Here is a 20670-nt window from a genome sequence, read left to right as displayed (position 1 = left end):
CTCATTCAGGATGATATTCTCAAGTTTCATTCATTTGCTGCAAAATTCATAATATTTTGTTTTAATAGCTGAATAGTATTCCAGTATGTAGATGTGCTACATTTCCTTATCCACTCTTCAGCTGAGGGACATCTAGGTTGTTTCTATTTTCTGGTTATTACAAATAAAGCTGCTATGAACATGGTTGAGCAAGTGTCTTTTTGTGATAATAGATCATCTTTTGGGAATATGCTCAGGAATGGTATAGCTGAGTCTTGAGATAGAAGTATTCCCAGTTGTCTGTCAAACAGTCAAATTGATTTCCAAGGTGTTTGTCCAAGTTAATACTCCCACTACCAATGAGGAAGTATTCCCCCCCTTGCTCCATATCCTCACCAGCATGTATTATCTCTTGAGTTTTTTTATTTTAGCCATTCTGATGTGTGTCAGACGGAACCTCAGAATTGTTTTGATTTGCATTTCCTTATTAACTAAGGACTTTGAATATTTCTTTTATTGTTTCTCCAACATTTGTGATTTCTCTGTTGAGAATTCTCTATTTAGCCTTGTATTCCATTTTTTAATTGAGCTCTTTGTGTTGTTTGTGCCTAACTTCTTAATTTCTTTTACCTTGGATATTAGCCCTCTGTTAGATATAGGGTTGGTGAAGGTCCTTTCCCAAATGCAGGATACTGTTTTGGTCTATTGACAATGTCCTTCACCTTCCAGAGAAGCTTTGAAGTTTCATGAGGTCCCATTTATGATTTGAGCCTGAGCCATTTGTGTTCTGTACAGGCAATTGTTTTCTGTACCAATTCATTCCAGGTTATTTCCCTCTTTCTCTTCTATGATAATTAGTGTATCCAGTTTTAAGATGAGGTCCTTAGTCCACTTAGACTTGAGTTTTATTGTAACTTGATATACTTTGTTTTAGTTGATATTCTTCAGAGACTTCCTTAATAGTAATTTGTTCATAATGGCATTTTGCACTCCTGTTCTCAGATAACTGCTGGGCATTTTTAATCCCACTCTAGTCTGTTTTATCTCCTTAGTAAAGACACAGAAATCTAGTATTTTATTAAGAAGTTGCAAGCATAAGGTGGTTGGGTTCTGAGCTATTCTAACACTCTAAGAATGTCTGTTTCCCAGTCATGTAGTCCTTTCAATCAAAGTCTTACCCTGGGTGGCTCTGGTTTATATGTGTTCTTATGGTCACTCAATACCTTCCTCCCTTGTAGTTTCTCTCTCTCTCTCTCTCTCTCTCTCTCTCTCTCTCTCTCTCTCTCTGTGTGTGTGTGTGTGTGTGTGTGTGTGTGTGTGTGTCCTGTCAGTATCAACCCCTTACTGAGATCAGAAGTCCTGCCCTATTCTCTTTTTCCTAGATAATTGGCTGGTCAGATCTTTATTAAACCAATTAGGTGGTTGTAAGGAAGAATGTTTAAAACACTGAAATAGGAAGTTCATTAAATCAATGATACCAAAGTCTGGCCTGTAGACTACTCTCTGCCAATCCATGAAACAATGTTTTAATAATAAAAAGACAAGCCTATCCCTCAACAACTTGCCTTTTTGAGAAGGAACAGTAAGATGAGTAGAACCAGGGAGAGGTGAGTACAAGGTAACACAGGAGTGGAGAATGAGAAACTGAAGGTTGGATGTAATATATGAGAGAAGAATTTAAATAGAAAATGTGCAGATATCTAATTTCATAGATGGAGCTGTAACTGAATAAGTAGTTTCTGTACAGAATGTGCATCCATATTCTGAGTAGAAGGGTTATGCTATACTCTAGTTGAAGATATTTTTTCTAATATGTGGCTTAAAGTTTGTTTGCTATTTCTAAGAGTGTAAAATATTAATATTGACCTTACTACAGTCTAACAACCAAAACTTTCCTTGTCTGGAGAGCATCAAGGTTTGATAAGGGACATATAGAATGACATTCACTGAGACCATGTTCTATGTTTATCATATGAGCATCTGTGATTGTGATTTTGCTGCCTTAGAAATTAAATGTGTGCTTTGTGGAAATGCTCCCAAGTTTTCACAAGCTCTTTAACGCAAGCTATATAAAATCTGTGTTAAGTCAAATACTGAATGCTATGGTCTACAAATATGCTAAGCACTGTCAGAAAACTGTCCACTTTCTTTCCCAAATGACAGTATTTAAAAAAACAACTCATTGCATGTAAAAATAACAAAACACACAGTAAGAAGACCATAATCTAACAAATCAGAGAAGGTAAGCTCACAGTTTGCAAAGCATAATTATAGGTCATTAATATAGCAATTAAATATTATGAAATAAAAATGAAATATTAAATTGCTTTGTTTGCAATTATAGAAATAATCTTAATGAGATTACCACATTTTAAACAATTTTATTTTTATATAATTTTTTTTTACATTCCAGATTTTATCTCCATCCTGGTCCATCCTCTGACTGTTCTACTTCCCATACCTCTTCCCCATCTCTGTCTCCTCGAGAATGTTCCCATCTCTCCCAAACCCCCACCCCACCAGACCTCCCTACTCACTCGGGCCTCCAGTCTCTTGAGGGTTAGGTTCATCTCCTCTGACTGAACCCAGATCTCTGCTTTATTTGTGTTGGGGACCTCCTATGAGCTATTGTCGGCTGCATGGTTGGTGGTTACATGTCTGAGAGTTCTTGGGGGTCCAGGTATGTTGAGACTGCTGCTTTTACTATAGGGTTGCCTTTCTCTTCAGCTACTTTCAGTTTTTCCCTAATTCAATCACAGGGGTCAGCAGCTTCTGTTCATTGGCTGGGTGTTAATATCTGCATCTTAACTGCTTTTTGGGTCATTCAAGGGGGCAGTCATAATAAACCCCTTTTGTGAGCACTCCACAGCCTTAGTAATAGTAGCCTTGTGGATTCCCCTTGAGTTGGAGCCCACATTGGGCCTGTCTCTGGGCCTCTTTTTCCTGACATTTTAATAAAATAAATTCTTGATCACAAAGATCAATAATGTGATATAGAAACTCACAAACAACCCACTGCTTCTATCACTGACCATAAATACTTTTATCTTCATCTTCCTTTATGATCATCTTGATTTGACAGTTATTAGTCTTACATATACCAAAATTAATGATTCATTATCATGCTTTTGACTTAATTCTGCTGATAATGACAGGAGATAAGGGTTTGGAGCAGGATAGCAAAAGTGAGAGAAACAGGAAAATGGTGGGAACAAAGAAGAGAGGAGAGATAGACAACAGATTATAGTAAATAGATGATAGATGATAGATGATGATAGATACATAGATTAGAGTAGATAAATAAAGATATAATTAGAATGCATAATTTGATTTAATTATGTATGGCAAAAGGAAAAAATTTTTGATGGTAGTATAGATAGGTTAAGCTGATTTCAAACTGATGTTCATGTAAAGAACTCTTTACGTGCACCCTTCCAATAAACAAAAGAGGCAACAATGAGGAAATATCATATAAATCAACACCATAGGAAGGATTCACTATGAGTTTCTGGGAATATACAGATGAAGAAGAAGGAAGAATAGCAGGAGGAGGAGGAGGAAGAAAGAGAAGGAGGAGGAAGAAAGAGAAGGAGAAGGAGAAGGAGGAGGAGGAGGAGGAGGAGGTGAAGAAGAAGAAGAAGAAGAAGAAGAAGAAGAAGAAGAAGAAGAAGAAGAAGAAGAAGAAGAAAGAGAAAAGAAACACAAAGAATGAATGACTCTAAAGATATAGACAGAACCAAGAATAAGCATTAGAAAATCTATGGAGTAGATAGGTTCCAAAGCCTGTCTGCTAGCACCATAATAGGCATTTAGGATGAAAATACAATTAATTAGAGCAAAGTTTCCATTAAAATTAGGTTGATCAGTTTTTGGATTGAAAGATTTGCTATAGCGACGTATCAAACTACAGGGAGAACCCTGAGGGAAAGGAGATTTAAGAAAGTTGGAATTGAAAAGCCAATAGGATGGAATCTAAACAATACTCACTTTTTCCTCAACCCTGTCTCCTTTTGAAAGCAGGAAGAAGAACTATCATGTATCTGTGAAGAATAATTAGCTAGTAAGTGAAATGTAATATACTTATTATAGATGTGTCTATTTCTAATGATCTTTTTTCTCAGCGCATTCTAAATTACTGGTTTAAAAGAGTAGAACTATTGTACAAATACCTTTAATATAAAATGTTTACCCTTCACTGTATACATTTATCAAATATATATGTGTATATATGTGTATATATTATACATTATTTACTTTAATGCTTATATGTTTTATTATACATTTCAGGCTGACTCTAAATTATTATCTCTGTGTAACTGATTCCATAGTTAGGGAAAAGGAAGTATAGACAAGTGAGTTTAAGTGATTTGTTTATATACTTGACTATGTGTGGCTAGAAGGAATATAACTAAATATCTTCAGTCATATTCCCGTTTTCATTCTTTTAGGTTTTTAGAATGACCCAAAAGTCATTCTAGGTAATAGAAATATTAATGGGTTTGCAATGAGTGTCCTCCTCAAGCACTTCAACTAATGGAGATGTACTATGTTCTTCCAGCCACCAATTTTACTTTTAATGAAAAGAACTTTGGATCTGTATTCAAACAAGATGGAACTTTGCCACTTTTGTGTAGGCACATGCTCCATTATGGAATGCTGTGTGTTGTCAAATTTGATTTGTCCATTTTAAAGTAAAATGTAGCTGGTTTTCTTAAAAAGAAAAAAAACAGAGAAGAGAGATCATTAAACATATAGGAGATATTGAATGTACATTATTGAAGTGAGTAGTACCGACTGCCCAAAGAAGTTGATTTCTCTCAAGCACTGAAAGATCATGCTTTAAAATCAGAGACCCTGAAGGTGAGAGGCTCTAAGGATTCAAATACAGTGGCTAAGCCAAAATCGCTAACACTGGGGAGGGGAAAGAGTCCACCTGTATTAGTAGATTGGGTGTCAATGGGAAGGACAGGATTACTAACCCACAGTCACAATTTCTGACCCAGAACTGTTCCTGTCTAAAAGTACAGCAGAGACAAAAACGGAGAGGAGACTGAACACTGTTCAATGATTGGCCCAACTTGGGATCCATATCATGGGGGTGGAGGCAGGAGTGGGGGGCACCAAGACCTGACACTGATGCTATGCTATGCTTATAGACAGGAGCCTGGCCTGGCTGTACTCAGAGTGCCCTACCAGTAGCTGACTGAGACAGAAGTAGATATTTACACCCAAATACTCTGAAGTCGGAGATCCCTATGGTTGAATTAGGGGAAGGATTGGAGAAGCTGAAGGGGAGGGTGATCCCATAAAAAGACCAGCAGTGTCAACTAACTCAGACCCTAGGGAGCTCTCAGAGACTGAGTTACCAACCAGGAGCATACAAGGGCCGGTCTGAGGCCCCTGACACAATTATAGCAGAGATCTGCTTGGTCTGGCCATAGTAGGAGAAGATGTGCTTAATACTTGAGAGACTTGATGTCCTAGGGATGCTGGAAGTCGGGGTGGGGGGCAAATTCTCAGAGACAAGAGGGAGGAGGAATGGAATGAAGAGGTGTGGAAGGGGGAACCAGAGAGCAGCAACTGGAATGCAAATAAATAAATTAATAATAATAATAATAATAATAATAATAATAATAAATTGATTTGCGCTTTAAAATGTGAAAACTATGAAGAATGAAATATCTACTCTCTTTAATTTCTTTTTACTGTATGCCTATTCTGTAGGCAATGCTGTAAACAAGGCGCAGGTGTTTCTTCTAATATAGACAAATAAATCGGTGCTAATTTTATAATTCTGTTTAGTGTACAAAGCTATAAGATGTGACATGTTAGCGAAGCTTAAAGTAGTATTTAAAGAAGGGCAGCACAGGGAAGTCCCACAACCGCGGATCCCGGCCCGCAGCAGCTCTCTGCTCCCAGACCCCGTGAGAGAGAGACCCAACCGCCTGGTCAGGTGGGCACTCCTGAGGCTGCAGAGTGGAAGAGACCACCAACACTGCTCACCCCTGCACACATCCCTGGCCCAAGAGGAAACTGTATAAGGCCTCTGGGCTCCCGTGGGGGAGGGCCCAGGAGCGGCAGGACACCTGCCTGAGACACCGCCGGACCCTGAAGGAAACAGACCGGATAAACAGTTCTCTGCACCCAAATCCCGTGGGAGGGAGAGCTAAACCTTCAGAGAGGCAGACAGGCCTGGGAAACAGAAGAGACTGCTCCCTGCACACACATCTCGGACGCCAGAGGAAAAAGCCAAAGACCATCTGGAACCCTGGTGCACTGAAGCTCCCGGAAGGGGCGGCACAGGTCTTCCTGGTTGCTGCCGCCGCAGAGAGCCCGTGGGCAGCACCCGGCGAGCGAACTTGAGCCTCGGGACCACAGGTAAGACCAACTTTTCTGCTGCAAGAAAGCTGCATGGTGAACTCAAGACACAGGCCCACAGGAACAGCTGAAGACCTGTAGAGAGGAAAAACTACACGCCCGAAAGCAGAACACTCTGTCCCCATAACTGACTGAAAGAGAGGAAAACAGGTCTACAGCACTCCTGACACATAGGCTTATAGGACAGTCTAGCCACTGTCAGAAATAGCAGAACAAAGTAACACTAGAGATAATCTGATGGCGAGAGGCAAGCGCAGGAACCCAAGCAACAGAAACCAAGACTACATGGCACAATCGGAGCCCAATTCACCCATCAAAACAAACATGGAATATCCAAACACACCAGAAAAGCAAGATCTAGTTTCAAAATCATTTTTGATCATGATGCTGGAGGACTTCAAGAAAGACGTGAAGAACTCCCTTAGAGAACAAGTAGAAGCCTACAGAGAGGAATCGCAAAAATGCCTGAAAGAACTCCAGGAAAACATAAATAAACAAGTAGAAGCCCATAGAGAGGAGACACAAAAATCCCTGAAAGAATTCCAGGAAAACACAATCAAACAGTTGAAGGAATTAAAAATGGAAATAGAAGCAATCAAGAAAGAACACATGGAAACAACCCTGGATATAGAAAACCAAAAGAAGAGACAAGGAGCTGTAGATACAAGCTTCACCAACAGAATACAAGAGATGGAAGAGAGAATCTCAGGAGCAGAAGATTCCATAGAAATCATTGACTCAACTGTCAAAGATAATGTAAAGCGGAAAAAGCTACTGGTCCAAAACATACAGGAAATCCAGGACTCAATGAGAAGATCAAACCTAAGGATAATAGGTATAGAAGAGAGTGAAGACTCCCAGCTCAAAGGACCAGTAAATATCTTCAACAAAATCATAGAAGAAAACTTCCCTAACCTAAAAAAAGAGATACCCATAGACATACAAGAAGCCTACAGAACTCCAAATAGATTGGACCAGAAAAGAAACACCTCCCGTCACATAATTGTCAAAACACCAAACGCACAAAATAAAGAAAGAATATTAAAAGCAGTAAAGGAAAAAGGTCAAGTAACATATAAAGGCAGACATATCAGAATCACACCAGACTTCTCGCCAGAAACTATGAAGGCCAGAAGATCCTGGACTGATGTCATACAGACCCTAAGAGAACACAAATGCCAGCCGAGGTTACTGTATCCAGCAAAACTCTCAATTAACATTGATGGAGAAACCAAGATATTCCATGACAAAACCAAATTTACACAATATCTTTCTACAAATCCAGCACTACAAAGGATAATAAATGGTAAAGCCCAACATAAGGAGGCAAGTTACCCTAGAAGAAGCAAGAAACTAATCGTCTTGGCAACAAAACAAGGAGAATGAAAGCACACAAACATAACCTCACATCCAAATATGAATATAATGGGAAGCAATAATCACTATTCCTTAATATCTCTCAATAACAATGGCCTCAACTCCCCAATAAAAAGACACAGATTAACAAACTGGACACGCAACGAGGACCCTGCATTCTGCTGCCTACAGGAAGCACAACTCAGAGACAAAGACAGACACTACCTCAGAGTAAAGGCTGGAAAACAACTTTCCAAGCAAATGGTCAGAAGAAGCAAGCTGGAGTAGCCATTCTAATATCAAATAAAATCAATTTCCAACTAAAAGTCATCAAAAAAGATAAGGAAGGACACTTCATATTCATCAAAGGAAAAATCCACCAAGATGAACTCTCAATCCTAAATATCTATGCCCCAAATACAAGGGCACCTACATACGTAAAAGAAACCTTACTAAAGCTCAAAACACACATTGCACCTCACACAATAATAGTGGGAGATTTCAACACCCCACTCTCATCAATGGACAGATCATGGAAACAGAAATTAAACAGTGATGTCGACAGACTAAGAGAAGTCATGAGCCAAATGGACTTAACGGATATTTATAGAACATTCTATCCTAAAGCAAAAGGATATACCTTCTTCTCAGCTCCTCATGGTACTTTCTCCAAAATTGACCATATAATTGGTCAAAAAACGGGCCTCAACAGGTACACAAAGATAGAAATAATCCCATGCGTGCTATCGGACCACCACGGCCTAAAACTGGTCTTCAATAACAATAAAGGAAGAATGCCCACATATACGTGGAAATTGAACAATGCTCTACTCAATGATAACCTGGTCAAGGAAGAAATAAAGAAAGAAATTAAAAACTTTTTAGAATTTAATGAAAATGAAGGTACAACATACCCAAACTCATGAGACACAATGAAAGCTGTGCTAAGAAGAAAACTCATAGCGCTGAGTGCCTGCAGAAAGAAACAGGAAAGAGCATATGTCAGCAGCTTGACAACACACCTAAAAGCTCTAGAACAAAAAGAAGCAAATACACCCAGGAGGAGTAGAAGGCAGGAAATAATCAAACTCAGAGCTGAAATCAACCAAGTAGAAACAAAAAGGACCATAGAAAGAATAAACAGAACCAAAAGTTGGTTCTTTGAGAAAATCAACAAGATAGATAAACCCTTAGCCAGACTAACGAGAGGACACAGAGAGTGCGTCCAAATTGACAAAATCAGAAATGAAAAGGGAGACATAACAACAGATTCAGAGGAAATTCAAAAAATCATCAGATCTTAATATAAAAACCTATATTCAACAAAACTTGAAAATCTTCAGGAAATGGACAATTTCCTAGACAGATACCAGGTATCAAAGTTAAATCAGGAATAGATAAACCAGTTAAACAACCCCATAACTCCTAAGGAAATAGAAGCAGTCATTAAAGGTCTCCCAACCAGGTCCAGACGGGTTTAGTGCAGAATTCTATCAAACCTTCATAGAAGACCTCATTCCAATATTATCCAAACTATTCCACAAAATTGAAACAGACGGAGCACTACCGAATTCCTTCTACGAAGCCACAATTACTCTTATACCTAAACCACACAAAGATACAACAAAGAAAGAGAACTTCAGACCAATTTCCCTTATGAATATCGACGCAAAAATACTCAACAAAATTCTGGCAAACCGAATCCAAGAGCACATCAAAACAAGTAAGCTTCATCCCAGGCATGCAGGGATGGTTTAATATACGGAAAACCATCAACGTGATCCATTATATAAACAAACTGAAAGAACAAAACCACATGATCATTTCATTAGACGCTGAGAAAGCATTTGACAAAATTCAACACCCCTTCATGATAAAAGTCACAGAAAGAATAGGAATTTAAGGCCCATACCTGAACATAGTAAAAGCCATATACAGCAAACCAGTTGCTAACATTAAACTAAATGGAGAGAAACTTGAAGCAATCCCACTAAAATCAGGGACTAGACAAGGCTGCCCACTCTCTCCCTACTTATTCAATATAGTTCTTGAAGTTCTAGCCAGAGCAATCAGACAACAAAAGGAGGTCAAGGGGATAGAGTTCGGAAAAAAAGAAGTCAAAATATCACTATTTGCAGATGATATGATAGTATATTTAAGTGATCCCAAAAGTCCACCAGAGAACTACTAAAGCTGATAAACAACTTCAGCAAAGTGGCTGGGTATAAAATTACCTCAAATAAATCAGTTGCCTTCCTCTATACAAAAGAGAAACAAGCCGAGAAAGAAATTAGGGAAACGACACCCTTCATAATAGACCCAAATAATATAAAGTACCTCGGTGTGACTTTAACAAAGCAAGTAAAACATCTCTACAATAAGAACTTCAAGACACTGAAGAAGGAAATTGAAGAAGACCTCAGGAGATGGAAAGATCCCCCATGCTCATGGATTGGCAGGATTAATATAGTAAAAATGGCCATTTTTCCAAAAGCAATCTACAGATTCAATGCAATCCCCATCAAAATACCAATCCAATTCTTCAAAGAGTTAGACAGAACAATTTGCAAATTCATCTGGAATAGCAAAAAACCCAGGATAGCTAAAGCTATCCTCAACAATAAAAGGACTTCAGGGGGAATCACTATCCCTGAACTCAAGCAGAAATACAGAGCAATAGTGATAAAAACTGCATGGTATTGGTACAGAGACAGACAGATAGACCAATGGAATAGAATTGAAGACCCAGAAATGAACCCACACACCTATGGTCACTTGATTTTTGACAAAGGAGCCAAAACCATCCAATGGAAAAAAGATAGCATTTTCAGCAAATGGTGCTGGTTCAACTGGAGGGCAACATGTAGAAGAATGCAGATCGATCCATGCTTAGCATCCTGTACAAAGCTTAAGTCCAAGTGGATCAAGGACCTCCACATCAAACCAGACACACTCAAATTAATAGAAGAAAAACTAGGGAAGCATCTGGAACAAATGGGCACTGGAAAAAATTTCCTAAACAAAACACCAATGGCTTACGCTCTAAGATCAAGAATCTTAGACAAATGGGATCTCATAAAACTGCAAAGCTTCTGTAAGGCAAAGGACACTGTGGTTAGGACAAAACGGCAACCAACAGATTGGGAAAAGATCTTTACCAATCCTGCAACAAATAGAGGCCTTATATCCAAAATATACAAAGAACTCAAGAAGTTAGACTGCAGGGAAACAAATATCCCTATTAAAAATGGGGTTCAGGGGCTAGGGATTTAGCTCAGTGGTAGAGCGCTTGCCTAGGAAGCACAAGGCCCTGGGTTCGGTCCCCAGCTCCGAAAAAAAAGAACCAAAAAAAATGGGGTTCAGAGCTAAACAAAGAATTCACAGCTGAGGAATGCCGAATGGTTGAGAAACACCTAAAGAAATGTTCAACATCTTTAGTCATAAGGGAAATTCAAATCAAAACAACCCTGAGATTTCACCTCACACCAGTGAGAATGGCTAAGATCAAAAACTCAGGTGACAGCAGATGCTGGCGAGGATGTGGAGAAAGAGGAACACTCCTCCATTGTTGGTGGGATTGCAGACTGGTAAAACCATTCTGGAAATCAGTCTGGAGGTTCCTCAGAAAATTGGACATTGAACTGCCTGAGGATCCAGCTATACCTCTCTTGGGCATATACCCAAAAGATTCCTCAACATATAAAAGAGACACGTGCTCCACTATGTTCATCGCAGCCTTATTTATAATAGCCAGAAACTGGAAAGAACCCAGATGCCCTTCAACAGAGGAATGGATACAGAAAATGTGATACATCTACACAATGGAATATTACTCAGCTATCAAAAACGAGTTTATGAAATTCGTAGGCAAATGGTTGGAACTGGAAAATATCATCCTGAGTGAGCTAACCTAATCACAGAAAGACATACATGGTATGCACTCATTGATAAGTGGCTATTAGCCCAAATGCTTGAATTACCGTAGATCCCTAGAACAAACAAAACTCAAGACGGATGATCAAAATGTGAATGCTTCACTCCTTCTCTAAATGAGGAAAAAGAATACCCTTGGCAGGGAAGGGAGAGGCAAAGATTAAAACAGAGACTGAAGGAACACCCATTCAGAGACTGCCCCACATGTGGCCCATACATATACAGCCACCCAATTAGACAAGATGGATGAAGTAAAGAAGTGCAGACCGACAGGAGCCGGATGTAGATCGCTCCTGAGAGACACAGCCAGAATACAGCAAATACAGAGGCGAATGCCAGCAGCAAACCACTGAACTGAGAATAGATCCCCCGTTGAAGGAATCAGAGAAAGAACTGGAAGAGCTTGAAGGGGCTCGAGACCCCAAAAGTACAACAATGTCAAGCAACCAGAGCTTCCAGGGACTAAGCCACTTCCTAAAGACTATACATGGACTGACCCTGGACTCTGACCCCATAGGTAGCAATGAATATCCTAGTAAGAGCACCAGTGGAAGGGGAAGCCCTGAGTCCTGCTAAGACTGAACCCCCAGTGAACTAGACTATGGCGGGGAGGGTGGCAATGGGGGGAGGGTTGGGAGGGGAACACCCATAAGGAATGGGAGGGGGGAGGGGATGTTTGCCTGGATACCGGGAAAGGGAATAATACTTGAAATGTATATAAGAAATACTCAAGTTAATAAAAAAAAAAAAACGAAGGGCAGCACAAATTGCTCAGTGCTCTCAAAACTGGGTATTACAGAGAAAATCATCAAGATGGAATGAAAAACTTATCAAGGATCCACAACATTCATCAAAAGTTATACCCATGAAACCTCATTCTATTTAATGCTTTAATGTCTTTATTTCTTTTCCTTTTTTATTGGTTATTTTATTTACATTTATTTACATTTGAAATGTTTCCCACTTCCCAGTTTCCTCTCCACCAATCCCTGATCCCCTTCCCTTCTTCCCATGTCTGCATGAGGGTGCTCCCACACCCACCTACCTATCCTGCCTCAGTATCCCAGTATTCCCTATGCTGGGGTCATCGAACCTCCATCGAACCATGCCCCACTACCAACACCCCCAGTGATACCAGATAAGGCAATCCTCTGCTAAATATGTAGTTGGAGTCACAGGTCCCTCCTTGTGTACTCTTTGGTTGGTTGGTTTAGTCCCTGGGAGCTTTGGAGGTCTGGTTGTTGGATATTGTTCTTCCTTTGGAGTTGCAAACCACTTCAGCTCCTTCAGTTCTTCCCCTAACTCTTCCATTTGTGTCTTTGTGCTCAGACTAATGATTGGCTGAGTGCCCTCATCTGTCTTCATCGGGCTCTGGCAGAGCCTCTCAGGAGACACCTATACCATGCTCCTCTTAACAAGCACTTCTTGGCATCAGCAATAATGTTTGCGTTTGGTGTCTACAGATGGGATAGATCCCTAGGTAAAGTGGTCTCTAGATGGCCTTTCCTTCAGTCTCTGCTTCAGTCTTTACCCCTGCATTTCTTTTGACAGGAGCAATTCCGAATTAATACTTTTGAGATGGGTGGGTGGCCTATCCCTCAAACAGGGGGCAGGTCTTTCCATTGGATATGGTCTTTTACAGGTTCTCTCTCCCCTTTGTTTGGTATTTCAGCCCTTGTTATCCATGTTGGATCCTGGGAACCTCTTGGTCCTTGTCATCTGGAACTTTAGTGGCTACCCCCAGTTCCCCATCTTCTATAAACCTCCTTTCAAATAATTCTCTATACCACTGCCATTGTGGGTTTTGAAACAAGATATTGAAAAAAAATCTGTTCCTTTGGGAATACAGAATAGTGAGGATGATCTTGGGACAGTATCATCAAGGAGAAAATAAACTACCAGTTAGATTAATGAAAATGTATCAAGGGACTATTGGACATGTGTTATAAATAGTATTTTACTTATAATTATTATGGTGAATTTACCATTATGCTTATAACACAACACATAAATATCTTGACTGCAATATGATCTTTCTCTTGTACATGTACCCAGTGCAACATTAGTATATCATTCATACCTGATAGATTTATCATGTAGTCATTCATTTTTCTCTAATCCAATGTTAAAAAAATTGATGCCATGTTGGAGTGCCTCTGTGATCATTTGCAAAAATCTTCAATGGTGTTGATAATAACATTAAAACCTATATACAAATATGTATCATATATGACAAACATAAGTAAAAATTACTATGCATACCAGTGGAAAGTGAATATAAAGCTATACTATTATAGTTCCAACATATTATAGAACCCTAAATAGAAGGATGCTGCTAGAATTTAACTGGTTATCTCTAAACACGTGAAATCCAGAATGTTATTTTATAAAACTTCTTGGTGTTACATTGTTGCAATAAATCTTAAAATAAACTTGAACATTTTATTCCACATTAGCACCAGCACCCATAGTGGTACTACGGGGTTTACCCACATGGCATGTGGGGTATCTTTATCTCAGCAGCTCTACACTGCCCTCAAGGACTCTCAGTCCCAGGCAGTCCATGAGCCATTCGAGCTGGTGGTGCCACGCTGGTTTCTAGACCAGCTGTTCCTAGAGTTAGTTATGACACCGTGTGGCCATACGGAACTAACCATAATTTATCTCTGCTTAGTATCTCTCCTGGCAGTTCTCTACTAGCCACAAACTCTCTGGTTCTAACTACTCAGCAAAATCAGGGCTCTAGAAGTCCAGCATGGGGCTGGCCTACTGTGGCTCCCTGCCGTGGACTTTGTCCACACTCCCAACAACTGCCCCCTGGTAGTTAAGGTAAAAACTCCCAACTACCCTTTGAAATCATGGCTCAGTAAACTGTAATTTATCAATCAGATTTATATATTAAATTCTCAATCTACAATATATCCACACAATAAACAATAATAAAGATATAAACCGCCCTCCTAAATAAGATAATCTGACCTGTAGAAATCCATCCCTTAAGAAATATACATAACTACCTAGGGCCATTTAAGACCACTTGGACCTGGGTCATCCTTCTCAGTCTCCATTTTGATTTTCTTCTCCTTTCCCTTCTCTCTCACCTTATAAAAGCTTTGTCCCTACTTAATTTTTTTACTGTTCAATCATGGCCTTGACCTAACTTGTGCCAGATCTCACCTGCATATAAACATCAACCTACATTGCATCAACAAATTGAGGAATTGGAGTGGTTAGGCACATGTATAAAACTTTCAAAATAAAGTCCAAATGTTCTTTCTAATTGCTGTTGATAGAAAAGGGTAGAGAAAGAGACCACTCTCAAGTCGATATCAGGAATTGAATTTCAACTAGAAAAAGCAAGCAGAAAATAAAAATTTCCCAAAGGGTCAATAATCTTTAAGAATAAAAAGAAAAACCTGACCAAATATATCTTTATTGTTTTATAAGCATTTCTGGAACTTATAATAAGAGTTTTAAATTTTAACTTAGGGTTTCTGAATCACTGATTGTAAAACACTATACTTCTATCCTTCTTATAACAAAATAATTTTAAGTTTAACAGAAGAAGCAAAACACTGTGAAGCATTATTTAACACAAATTAGAAAATATCCTGATGATTTTCTCAACTTTTTTATACATGTGAATTTGTGCTTAACAAACTGTGGATTTTATTAGGTATTTTCTATGTGAACTTCATTTTATATTTTTTATATTTTAATACTTTAATTTTTATTAATATTATTTAAAAATATACGCACATATTCCTATCTGATATATGCTGAGAAATGTGAGTTTACATTCAGGCGTCTATAGTAAATAGATTTTAAGAATGTGTGAATTCCTTAAGCAAAACCAGCCCAAAAAGTCACCTGAACCCAATTTCACACTGCATTCTGTTAGCCACAGATTCACCATATGATGACATTCCTTTGAGGACACCCTTTGCTTATCTGTCTATTGAAACTCTGTAAGGCTTTGCCCAAATGTACCTACTGTGAATTTTTGTCACAATCCTGTCAGCAAACCAATAATTCTGCCTATCTTTCTGTAGAAATCACCACAGCCATGTGGAAGTTACTTTGCCAATTTTTTTCTTATGTTAAAGTTTCCTTTTCAATCTGCCTAATAAAATCACGAACAGTATAGACTATATACATCCATCTTCTTACTAGTATTAATGCATAAGTACAATAAATAAGCAAGAATAATGTTTTACAGAAGAATCATTTTTAAAATAGGCATGCACTTCTGTCATTAACATGATAAAATGTCATTGTCAAAAGTGATTAATGGCAGCAAAAGGAATTTGTTTCAGTATATGGTTCCAAAGGGAGAGTCCAAATTGTGAGGACACACAGCAGCTGGCACCAAGATAAGTGTTAAGAGATCATGTATTCAAGCACATTCAAAAAACTAAATGAACTAGAAGTGGATACTCGAAAAGCAGGATCATAACTTAAAGAGGAATGGTCTCCACAGCCTCAGATTTGAATGCTTGTTCACCAGAGAATAGCAATATTATGATGTGTGGACCTGTTGGAATAATTGTGACCTTGTGACCTGGGGGAAGCTTTAATGTTTCAAATGCTCAAAGTAGGCCCAGATCTCCACCTCTCAGACTGATGTTTGTGGATCCAGATGTAGAACTCTCAGCTACTCTGTAGAATGTTACTGCCATGTTTCCTTCCATAATGATAAACAAACTTCTGAATATAAGCAGCCCCAATCAAAGATTTTTCTTTATAAGAGTCACTGTGTTTCTTCATAGCAGTAGAAATCCTGACAGTCCACCTCTAGTGGGAGTGCTTTCTCCAGCAATGCTTCAATCACAGAATGTTCTATAACCTCCTCAAATATGACCAAATGTTCAGACATGCGAGTCTAAGAAAAGCATTTTTTCAAGCCACAAAAGAATTTAAATTAAGATGGACATTTTAGAAGCTATGTTTCATAATATATATGTATGATAGATATAGACATAGAAATGGATGTAGACATTTGTAACATATAAATGTCACACACATACATATGTCAATAAAGTATAAAAACTAAAGTTTATATGTTTAATAAGAAAGTTCCTTTAAAGTAGCTTAGTATAGTTTTGTTATGTAATAACAAAGACTTTCATAAGATGATAAAAAAAATCATAAAAGAGTAAAAATATTTATAGCCATTCATATATATTTTCCAAGCAGATAATTGTTCCAAATACATAAAGAACTGCAGTAGTGATATAGTAAGCATGAGTTGAATACCAAGTTTATATTTTATAGTTCAATTGCACATGAATTTTGTTTATTAAAATGATAGTACATAAATGGCATTTAATAAGCTTTATACATGCAAATTTCAAATCAACATGTTATTAAATTTTCCTTTTGAAAATGTAACAAAATTACTACCCCAGTACATTGTATTTCATATCACTGTTCTAGTCCCGCTGTAAGATGTCAGCAGGATTCTTGAAGGGATTTGGAAGAACAGTACACTGGCTCTGACTTTATGATGTCTCATCTAGAATTCAATGCAGAGGTTACACTTTTGATTAAATGATCAAAAATATCTAATGCCTTTAAAAGAAATCAAATTCCAATTTAAGTTCTCAGCATCCACATGGAAAACTCACAACTGCCTATCATTATAGCTCTAAGAAATCCTATTCTTGTCCAAGCTGCCCTGAGCATCCTGTTATCCCAGGGGACCTGTATTCTCCCACCACCTCTGCTCCACCTTATCAGACTTCTAAAACATACGGATAAGCTGCCTTTCCACCACTCATTTCTCCTGCTCTCTGAGCCCTCTGTGCTAAACTGAGTTTCCATGAGCACCTTGCTATCCCAGGGGGACCTCCATTCTCCTGCTACATCTCCCTACCACCTTCATGAGAACTGAGACCCCTGAATCATACAGGTAATCTCTACCCTCACCCATCTTCACTGCTCTCTGAGACTTCTGGGCAAAGTCAAGCTTCCTTGAGAAGCCTGCTAGTTCAAGGAGACCTCTAGTCTCCTGCCACTTCTCTACCTACCTTTATTGGACCCAAAGCTCCTGAAACATACACAACTGAAGGTCTGGAACCATACAGTAAGGGAAATACTTCTTAATTCCTGATGTGAATGTAAACTTTGTCAACCACTTTGGACATCATTTTGAGGATTTCTCAGAAAACTGGAAATGGTTCTACCTTAAGACCCATCTATAGTACTCCTGTACGTGTACCCAAAAGATGCTCCTCCATATCACAAAGACACTTGCTCAACTATGTCCATAGCAGCTTTATTCATAATAGCCAGAATCTGGAAATAACCTAGATGTCCCTCAACTGAAGAGTGGATAAAGAAAATGTGGTTCATCTACTCAATGGGATACTATTCAGCTATTTAAAACAAAAACATGATGTGTTTTGCAGGCAAAGGGAAAAAACTTGAGAATATCATCCAGAGTGAAGTAAACCAGTCCCAAAAGCAGATGCTTGGTATATATTCACTTATAAGGAGATATTAGTCATAAAATACAAGTACTATATTATACTCCAGAGACACAGTGAAGCTAAACAAGTAGAAAGGCCCATGCAGAAAGCTTAAATTTCACTTAGAAAGGAAAATAAAATATTCAGAAGGAGGTAAATAGAAGGAGGGACTAGGAAAGAAAGGGTAGAGAGGGGAATGTGGGGTTCAGGATCCAGTGTTGGGAAGGCCAGGAGAAATAGCTAGATGGCCATGAAAATCATTGAATGAAAATCTGCAATCATGAGGTTGGGGATTTAGCTCAGTGGTAGAGCACTTGCCTCGCAAGCACAAGGCCCTGGGTTCGGTCCTCAGCTCCTGAAAAAAAAAATAAAGAAAATCTGCAACTTATGGTGTGAAGTGAGAAGTATCTCTAGGACAAGACAATGACCAAGTGTAAGGGAGGCATCAAAAAAACAATGGGGTGTCATTATCTATGACTCACTACCTTTGGGTTATGGAACCTGAAGAGGCCACCTCCTGTAACCAGGCAGGAACTCCAGTGGTGTGATAGAGGCACCAACTCACCCACAAAACTTTCAACCCAAAGTTTATCTTGTCTACAAGAAATGTTGGCATGGGAGATGTCCAAACAACTTGCTCAACTTGAGACCCATCCTATGTGCAAACACCAATCTCTAACACTATTAGTGTTACTGTGTTATGCTTGTATACAAGAGCTGTCCTCTAAGATTCTCGACCCAGAAGCTGACTCAGACAGATACAGACACCCATAGCCAAACAGTGGATGGAGCTTGTGTACTCTTATGCAAGAGCAGGAGGAAGGTGAGTCTATAGGACGACCAACAGAAACAACCAAGCTGGACCCTTGAGTCTTTCAGAGTCTGAACTACCAACCAAGGAACAGGCTAGATGTAGACATCTCCACACAAATATACCAGATGTGCAGCTTGGTTTCCTTATGAGTCCCTAACTATTGAATTGGGGTCTACCCCAATAAGCTGTTGCCTATAGCTTAGATATCTTCTTGTAGTTGGGCTGCCTTGTTTGGCTTCAATGAGAGGGAAAGTACCTTGCCTTGCACTGACTTAAAGTGCCCTTGGTAGGGTAATATGGGAGGGGATGACAGAGAAGGGGTGACTGGCTAGGGGCATTGAGTGTGTTGTAAAGCAAATAAATGGAAACAAAATATTGATTTAAAAAATAAGAAAGAAATCTGACTCTTCATAGGATTGAGTATATCCCCAAATGAATGAACTTTTGTTACTTTACTATGAACATGTCAAGTGCCCTAATATCTCAGATACATAGGAAAGGCAAAGCCATTCTATGATCTGAGTATGGAGGTTGACATTGTGAAGAAATTATCAATGACAGCTCTCTCCTCCTAAATAACAGCCATTTGAGATCTCTCCCCTAGAAACTATGCTTAGATTAACTTACAAACCAGTTCTTCCGGTGAAGATAAAAAAAAATGTGCCTTTCTGCAATATTGGTATGTCTCCATTAGAGTATTTGGATTACCTGATGACAGCTTTTCTTTAACTAATTAATTTTTACACACCAGATTTTATTCACGTCCTGATCCAACCCCCAACCCTGAGGGTTCCACATCCCATACCTCATTCTTGCCCACACCTCACCATCCCCCTGTCTCCACAAGGATATCCACACCCCACCCCCTCATCAACTTGTAAACTTCCTGGGGCCTCCAGTCTCTTAAGGATTAGGTGCATCTTCTCTGACTGAACCAAGACCCAGGAGTCCTCTGCTGTATATGTAGTGGAGGCCTCATTAGAGTTGGTGTATGCTGCCTGGTTGGTGATCCAGTGTCTAAGAGATCTCAGGGGTCCAGGTTGAGACTGCTGATCCTCCTGCAGGGTTGCCCTCCTCCTTAGCTTCATTCAGCTTTTCCCTAATTCATCCAAAGGGTCAGCAGCTTCTGTTCATTGGTTGAGTGCACATATGTGCATCTGACTATTTCAGCTGCTTATTGGGTCATTTATAGAACAGTCATGGTAGGTCCCTTTTTGTGAACGCCTCATAGCTTCAGTAATGATGTCAAGTCTTGGGGCCTCCCCTTGAACTGGAACCCACTTTGGGTCTGTGACTGGACCTTCTTTTCCTCAGGCTCTTCTCCATTTCCATCTATGGATTTCTTTCACACAGGAAGAATTATGGGTCAGAGCTTTGACTGTGGGTTAGAAAACCTATCCCTCCCTTGATGCTCTGTCTTTCTGCTGGAAGTGGGCTCAACAAGTTCCCTCTTCCCATTGTAGGGCATTTCTTCCAGGATCCCCCCTTTTGAATCCTGAGAGTCTCTCACTCACAGGTCTCTGATATATTCTAGAGGGTCTTCCCAGGTTTCCTCCTCCGAGGTCGCCTGTTTCCATTCTTGCTGCTAGCCCTCAGGGATTCAGTCATTTTTTTCCCACCCAATACCAGATTGTGTTCCCTTCCAACCACATCCACTCTCCCTTCTCTGTCCCTCCCTCCCTCCCCTCTTGTGGTTGCTTTCTTCTCCCACCAAGTGGAACTGAGGTGTCCTCAGTTGGG

The 20670-nt window shown here is 39.3% G+C and overlaps 1 long non-coding RNA gene across 1 annotated transcript in view; it reads right to left on the bottom strand.

Moving 5' to 3' along the window:
• The window catches only part of LOC134479723 (uncharacterized), a 60855-nt gene extending 45823 nt beyond the window's left edge, over window positions 1-15032 (bottom strand). The window contains exons 1-2 of the long non-coding RNA XR_010053388.1: window positions 13727-15032; window positions 3967-4019 (exon numbers count right to left, since the gene is read on the bottom strand). This is a non-coding gene — a long non-coding RNA (uncharacterized LOC134479723). The remainder of the gene's footprint in view (window positions 1-3966; window positions 4020-13726) is intronic.
• Window positions 15033-20670: the final 5638 nt, after the last annotated feature.

Source organism: Rattus norvegicus, chromosome 7, assembly GCF_036323735.1.
Source record: "Rattus norvegicus strain BN/NHsdMcwi chromosome 7, GRCr8, whole genome shotgun sequence".
Classification (NCBI taxonomy): Eukaryota; Metazoa; Chordata; class Mammalia; order Rodentia; family Muridae; genus Rattus; species Rattus norvegicus.
The sequence above is the reverse complement of the archived record's forward strand: the minus strand, read 5'-3'. Positions and strand labels throughout refer to the sequence as shown.